Below are 8,582 nucleotides of genomic sequence, written 5' to 3' on the forward strand. Positions count from 1 at the left end.
TCCAGAAAATTATTTAAAGATCAAGTCAAATTTAGTGAATCCTGGTGAGTTTTAAAAGGTATGAAGCTCTCTTGTTTTTATCAGATTCACTATCGCAAAAACATAAGCAGTAAGATTACCTGCTTTAAGTAGGTATGTTACAAAAAAATTAAATATCCAAAAATGGCAAATTAAATCACACCACTGGATAGAGCTTTTAAATACAAACAGAACAACACCATCCATGTTAAATTGGTTTAGAAATTAAAAAGTTGACATTTTAAATTGAAGAAATGCGCCTATTTTCTCCGACTGTATTAAAGCTAAATGAAGAAAAGTCTGTGATCGGTGGAGAGATTCTTCAGTATAAATAACCATAACTTCTATATTTCACTACAAATTCAAATAAAAATTGAAATTTAGTCACTTTATAGTATGGACATGACACTATAATATTCAAAATGAATGAACAAATGAATATTTAATGATTAGTTCATTGGGCTGAAGCGCGGCGCACGCAAACTTACAAAATTCGAGAGGTGCACAACCTCGCGAATCGCCAGCGCGCGAGCCACCGCGATTACGTCATTTTCGGCGCGTGGACCCTCGATTATATACATATATATACATCCAGCGCTGATGAGCGCCAGTGAGATCATATTTCGGCCACAAAACAGATAGCACACGCGTGTGTGGTTTATTATGAATTGACGGAATTTCACCCCCAAAAAATCAAATGACGGAAATCCGTCGTAGTGACGGAGAACTTTAACCCATGTATATCATCATTTCATCTATTCCAGTTATAACCAATATATTTTCCTGAAATTTCAGGGTGGTGCCCCTTTATAATAATTAATAATTAATCAATATATCGCTACAAGGCTGCATAGCACTCCTATTAGCCAGGGGATGGACGGGACAGATCTTTTAGGCCTAGGGGAGGGAGGGTACAGAAGATTGATTGATGAAAAAAACATAAAGAGGAAAGTATTGTTTCCAGGGAGAGAGAATAAAGACAGTCCTGGTGAGGAATGAGGACAAGATAGTAGCAGCAAGGCTTAAGAGAGTGATGAATCATAGATTTGGTTTGAAGGAAGAAGAATGTATGGAGGAAGTGTGAGTGGAAGTGGCAGGGAGGGAGAAAGAAAAGGATAGAAGGTGATGGTCTGAGAGACGAAGGGGTTGACTGTGATGTCCATTGTTACAGGGGTCCTTGTGAGGGATGGACACAAATGCTGAGAAGTGCGAGATTTATTACTGGGCATACCATCATCGGAGTCAGAGAAGCAGTCCGGGGTCATAACGGGAGTAATCAAAGCTAGGAAGTACGACGAACACACTAAGATCAACCAGGACAACCAAACAACCAAAATAACCGACGAAGGACAAGGGAGACTCAGGGGCTAATATACACAGAACTGAAACAAGGAACAGGTGATGACAATGACACAGGGGCGTGGTAATAAATAGGGAATCACGGAGACAAACGAGCAGGGCGGGGTGAACGGGCAAGGCGAACGTAAGTTGTTGGCTCTCCGCCAGTTGAGTATGATGAGGCTCAGGGATTCCGTGTCATACAGCGCCGTGCTCAGGGTCCTAGTGCCTGTAGAATTAATGGCCCGATTAACGTAATTTAAAAACCAGGACATTTCCACAGTTTTAAAAAATATCCCGGGACGCCCGGGACAGGACGTGAAATACGGACATGTCCCGGGAAATACGGACGTTTGGTCACCCTAATAAATACACAAGAATTTCCAGACACATTATGGAATGGAAATTAGCTTTATGGATACTGCTAGGGGAAACGGGAGTGGCAGGAAAATTATACTTAGCTGGGCTATAGAGATTCAGTCTCTATGGAGGAACTAGAAGAAAAGCAGAGGAGCCTTCAAGAAACGTTAGAAGCTGCTACAGATGTGTTGTCCTAATTTTTCCATTTCAGTAAGTGCTGTATCCACTTGCTAATTCACACCTTAACCAACCACAGGATGTTCCAAGAGAAGAAAAACAAAGTGACTGCATTTTGCTCAAAATCCCAGGCTGTTGCTGAACCATTAAATTTCCCACAAGCAATATTGTGGTCCATTATCTGAAACCACAATATCTGGGATACCATGTCTCACAAAGTGAGCTTTAAGCTTGTAGATGACACTCACGGAACTCATGTCTGGTTACCTATGCAGAAATTCAAGAAGTTATCAACCATAATTGGATAATAATATGTGTACCCACCTTTGACCACAGCCTCAGTTGAATGAATGTCATGTGGGTGTACAGTCAGTGACAAATGTTTTGAGAATGGCAAAATTTTTCCTTTTTTTTACCTTTTGTCAGATGTATATGGTATAATAAAGTACAATTATAAGTGTTCCATACATGTAATATTTACCGTGTTGACCCTTCTTCATGGCTTCTGCAATTTGCCTCGGTATGCTTGATATCAGTGTTACGTGCATGAACATTCGAGGTTTTTTGTGCTAGCAGTTTGTTTTACAGGCTATGCGCTAGAGGGCAATGTGAGATGACAACATGGAGGACATGTGATGCTTCCCTGTGACAATGAAGCGACGGGATTAGCTACCTCCGAAGATGGACGCCCTTTTTAAATAGTTCCTGCTCCTGTTATGGTGGCCCGTGGTATGTCGTTCTACAGTCCACCGTGCGGTCATCTTTTCCATTACGCTGTCCAGTAGGGTGTTGAGCTGTGACTTGATATACTACTGATTTTGAGTAGTTTTTATTTAATTCGGCGCTCAGAGATTAATGGGTGTTTAATTTTATCTTAAAAGTGTTGCATGTACATATGGATGCATGTTGTGAATAAAAACATGTCTAACAATACTGTAGATCATAGTTGACATGGGTCTTCATTTTGTGGTTTCGTTTGTGTTGGGGTGGGTGCCTATTGATTTGGATCTTACTTTTCTCCTGGTTTTTTTTTTTTGTTGAGAGGATTGAAACTTGGGGACGATTGCATTGTGTTTATTTTTATTTCTTTTTTTGTAGGGAAGTTAGCTTGGGATAATTAGATTGTTTTGTTTGTTATTTTAGCACATGCCCATGTCCAGTGTTTCTCCTAAGTTGTGTCATATGGGGTTGGTATACTGTATATAAAATGTTGGACTAAAAACTGCTGGTGTGGTGTCTTGATTTCCCTTTTGTTACGGAACAGCTCCGGACCCTTCCCTGTGGGCGTGCCGCTATGTTGTCTGCGTGTCGTTATGTCCATGTTTGTACTTCCGTGGGTGTGGGTTGTTTGTGAGCGTGTTCGTGGTTACACCTGTGCCTTGTCTCGAGGTCACGTGGGTCTGTGTAATTCACCTATTTAATGTGCGTTAACGCGGTGTCTTGTGCTCGTCTTTGTCTAAAGTTTCGTGTCTGCGTGAGTGTGTCTGTCGTGCTGCTCGCGCTCCACCCGGAGCTTCACATTGTGAGAATAAAACGTTGTATGTTCACCGTCAACGGCGTGGTGCCTGCCTCCTTCATCTCGCCGTCACAGAAAGACGAGCCAAAGAAATGCCGGGCTACACATCTACGCGTAAGAAGGGGAAGAAGAAGGTGAAACACCACCACTCTTCTTCCCCCGCACGCCACCGCGACACCCCCGTCCCAGTAGGGGTGGAGCTGCAGGAGCCTGTCAGCAAATACATGCTGCATCAGGCTCTGACGGCCGGAGACGAGGAAGGGGCGGAAGTTTTCCGGCTGGCCGCAAGACGGGTGTGGATGGAGAGGCACCGCTCTCCACCCCCGGCGTACCCTGAGGAGGACTTGAGAGAGGACCCCTTCTTTGAAGCTGCGTGGCGAGAGGGACTCCGCGCATTGAGAAGGGAGTCCTCCCCTCCGGCAAGCGGTGAAGAGGGCCCTCTGGTGGTGTACGCGGGTATGGTAGCGGCGACCCCTCCTGAGCTCGACGCAGAGAGTGAGGAATCGGGAGAGGAGGGGTCAGGCGACGAAGCCCACTACACGCCATCCGTGTGCTACGCTCCTACCGTCTGCTACGAGGGGAGAGAGAGAGACGGCAGCCCCCCGTCATCTGAGTACTCCATTCCCACCGTCTGCTATGACGAGAGAGAGAAAGACGGCAGCCCCCCGTCATCTGAGTACTCCGTTCCCACCATCTGCTATGGTGGGAAAGAAGACGTCAGCCCTCCGTCGTCCGAGTGGTCGGTGCCCACCGCTCCCCACGGTGAGAGGGAGGACAGCCTCTCGGTCAGCTCCGAGGAGACCGTTAGGTCGGAGAAGGGGTGCCCAGACGGAGAGAAGGTCCCTTGTGCTCCCTCAGGTGGGAGCGAGATGAGCTGGTCGCGCTACCCCGACTCCGAGGAGCCAATGGCGGTGGACCAGGAGCTCTCCGAGGAGGAGGAGGAGATGGAGACATCAGGGGAGATGGAGCCGCCACCCCGAGAGGCACGAGGGGAGACTGGCTTTGCCAGCGGTCAGGAGGGGAGAGTGAGGTCGCCGACTGGGGCTCCTCAAATCGCCACCGGATCGCGGCAGAGGTCAGGAGCGCCAGTGGTGCCCAGAGGAGCGGTCAGAACGCCGCCTCGTGCAGCAGCCAGCACAAGGCGACGGGGAAGACCTCCGGTGGTGCCCAGACCAGCTGCAAGACCGCCGCCTCGTAGAGCCGTCAGCGTGCGGCGTCAGAGGGTTCCTCCGGTGGCGCCTGGAGGCGGGGCAAAAACGCCGCGACCACCGCAGGAGGGCGCGAGCGCGCCCGGAGCAACACCCAGCGCTGCGTGCGCTGGAGGGACTGTTCCGACCGGAGGGATTACGCCTCCTGTCTATCCCGTTGCCCCTGGGGGATATGCGCCGCTAGCTGCGAGCCTGCTAGCGGTCCCATGGCTGCCTGTACCCGTCTGTTTGTCTGTCCCGTTGTTGTTCCCTAATTTCCTTTTCCCTTTTGTGCCTTTCGTGTTCCATGTACCTGTGTGTGTGTTTGTCAGCGTGCCATTGTTTAACGTATTTTCCCCTGTCTTCCCAGGGAGGGTGTGCTAGAGCTGTCCGCGGCGGTTCCCGCCGTCGGGGGTGACTGCTCTCGGAGGCTCGTGATCCCGGGGGCTCCGGATCTGCCCGTCGGTGTTTGTTCGGGGCACTCCCGCTACGCGGGACGCTCCGGGAGTAGCGAGCCCCTGGCGGGGGGTTCTGTTACGGAACAGCTCCGGACCCTTCCCTGTGGGCGTGCCGCTATGTTGTCTGCGTGTCGTTATGTCCATGTTTGTACTTCCGTGGGTGTGGGTTGTTTGTGAGCGTGTTCGTGGTTACACCTGTGCCTTGTCTCGAGGTCACGTGGGTCTGTGTAATTCACCTATTTAATGTGCGTTAACGCGGTGTCTTGTGCTCGTCTTTGTCTAAAGTTTCGTGTCTGCGTGAGTGTGTCTGTCGTGCTGCTCGCGCTCCACCCGGAGCTTCACATTGTGAGAATAAAACGTTGTATGTTCACCGTCAACGGCGTGGTGCCTGCCTCCTTCATCTCGCCGTCACACCTTTATGTTCATCCTTTTATATGCTAGATGTTGTCTACCCTTTTTGAGGCTTGACTACAGGTGTCTCAATGGGACTGAGAACTGGGGAGTTTCCTGGCCATGGACATGAACGTTTCGATGTTTTGTTCACTGAGCCACTTGGTAAACATTTTTGACTTGTGACGTGGTGCTCCATCATGCTGAAAAAACATTGTTCTTCTCCAAATTGCTCTTGGATTGTTGGGTGAAGGTGTTCTTGGAGGATGTTTTGATACCATTCCTTATTCATGGCAGTGTTCTTACGTAAAACTTTGAACGAAACCACTCCCCTGGTTAAGAACCCACCTCACCCATTAATGATTGCAGGATGATTCGCTGGACTCATGATAGTGCTAACCTTTTCTTATCTGGAGAATCATTTTAACAGATGTCCCAGTCTGAAAGGGGCTTCATCAAAGAAAATAACTTTACCTCAGTCCTCTGCAATCAAAGCCCTATACGTTCTGCAGAATATCAGTCTGTCGTTGATGTTTTTCTTGGAGAGAAGTGGATTCTTTGCTGCCCATCTTGACATCAAGCCATCCTCCAAAAGCCTTCTTCATCTCACACCTATCCTCTGCCGTTCCTGAGCAAGCTCTACATTGGTGGTGACCCGATCTCCTAGCTGCATTCTCTTTAGGAGACAGTCCTTGCTCTTGCTTGACTTTCTTGGGAACCCTGAAGCCTTCTTCACTGCAGTTGAACCACTCTCCTTGAAGTTCTTGTTGATTTGATAAACAGTCGATTAGGGTGCATCTTTTTTTTTTGCAATTAATTGCAATTCATCTAATCACTCTTCACAATCTAAAGTTACAAACTGCCATCATAAAAATTGACACAGCTAACACTGTGAAAACCAAAATTTGTGCCATTTTCAAAACATTTGGCCATGAATGTAATAATAATAATACTACATTTTATTTATAGGCGCCTTTCATGACTCAAGGTCCCCGTACATAAAAGAATAAAATCAAAGCAAAGAACATAAACAACAACAAACAACCTAAACTACAAAAAGCAGGGAGCAGATGTAACAAATTAGGGGCGGGTGTGATGCAAACGCAAGAATATATATATATAATTTATTACAGACAACATGAAACAGACTACGAGGCGTTCGAGAACATACGTAACCGAAAACAAGGAACAATAAGACAGCAAAACAGAACCACAATCCGACAGAACTATTCTTGACTAAAACAAAAGACCACACACACAAAACAGTAAGACAGAACTAGCAACCAAGGAGGACTAAACGAACACAAGGCTCAGGGTTATCCACATGGGAACAGCTACAACTAAAACATAAAGCATAGGACTGCAGACGGTAACATAAAGAAAAACACAACCGAAAGACAACTAAACGATGACACCGAGGGGAAAAGCTACAGAATACTAGGGAACCGAGCAAGGAGGACAAACACAGACACAGAATAACACAAGAACGCTAACGGGCAGAGAAAACACGAAAGGGCGATGGCACAGCGGCATGAGGGCAGGGAGTACTCACAAAACAAAACCACGATGACCGACACAGGAGTGAAACACCAGGGGGTTTATATACACAGAAACAAGACGGTGAAACGAGACTCAGGTGTATGTGACTAATGACGAGGGCGTGACAGACAGAGGGAGGAACGAATGGGAGCGGGGAGCTAGGTGGGACCAGGGAGGAGGGAGGGGCTGGACGTGACAGCAGATTAGAGACTATATAGCACATTAGCTAATACAGTTGATGGAGGATCAGCTCGGCTGGCTATCTAGTAGTGTAGCAGATGTCAACGGGCTGGGAACTCAATCACGAAAAAAGCCACAATGAGTTGAAGATCTCAATTGCCTCACCGTTAATTTGTGCCTGTACAACACATAGGATACATACACACTTAGCCACTCTCTCTTTCTCTCCCACACAATGTTCACCGTCCGAGTGACGAAAACTCGGGAAAGCACTCAGTGTACAAGAATAAGACAATTACAATGAGGGACATACGGAACAATGAACAACCACAAGATAAACAACAGAAAAAAATAGGTGGGAGCACAACACTAAATAGCACAGTGACGTTACAGATCGGCAATATCGATGCATATGGTTAATCTTAATGTTGAACAGCAGATAAAACATACCTGTACAACACATAAGGCGCAATTGGTACACATACTTAGCCATTCTCTCTTTCTCTCCTAACGAATAAAAAAGAAACATGAGGATCAGAAATTGTGCAGAAAGTACCGGGTATGCAGCAAACTCAAATAAAACTCCACTAACAAAGTTTACAATGGTTCATTATTGTTTTGGCAACCAAGGTTTTACTTTAATACTAAAACTGTCAAAGAACAATTCTGAAGAGAGAGAGATCATCCTGCTTACCCGTACAATGTTCACCGGCCGAATGCCGAAAATCCAGGAAAGCACTCAGTGTACAAGAATGGTGTTACCTCAATTAGCGCTCTACGTGCAACCGATCAAGGGGAACCCCCCCAAAAATAAACATGTATATATTTACATAAGCCCTTCCTTCCAAAATCAGCTAAACCCAAGGGGCACATTTTAGTCGTCACTAAGCTTTGTGGGGTTTATTTCAACACCTTCCCGATGTAATAACATACAAAAAAAGAATAAAAATTAAAGAAACGAATGTATCACTGCTACAGTAGCATGCAACTAAAATTAGAGGTGTCAATTCCAGGTTCATAAATTAAAAGTCCTCACCAGGATTTTGCTCAGGCTTCCTGGATTATGTTGATTCCACAAATTTTTCTTGGATTGCTAATTAGAAAATCTAGCAAGCTTGAGCAAAATCCTGGTGAGGACTTTTAATCTATGAACCTGGAATTGACACCTCTAACTAAAATGTCTAATAAGACGTCTATAAAATGTCCTTCTAACAGCATGCTTTGAATAGGTGTCAGGATACTGTCAACATGCCTTGTTACACACCCACTGTCTTTTTGATATGCCCAGCAAGCTTTTGAAATGCTTTCTATACCATACCATACCATACCACTTTATTTATAAAAGCACTTTAAAAACAACAATAAAGCTGACCAAAGTGCTGTACACAATACAAAACAGAGAACAGGGAAAGTAATTAA

The sequence above is a fragment of the Brachyhypopomus gauderio genome, chromosome 21 (assembly GCF_052324685.1).
Source record: "Brachyhypopomus gauderio isolate BG-103 chromosome 21, BGAUD_0.2, whole genome shotgun sequence".
Lineage (NCBI taxonomy): Eukaryota > Metazoa > Chordata > Actinopteri > Gymnotiformes > Hypopomidae > Brachyhypopomus > Brachyhypopomus gauderio.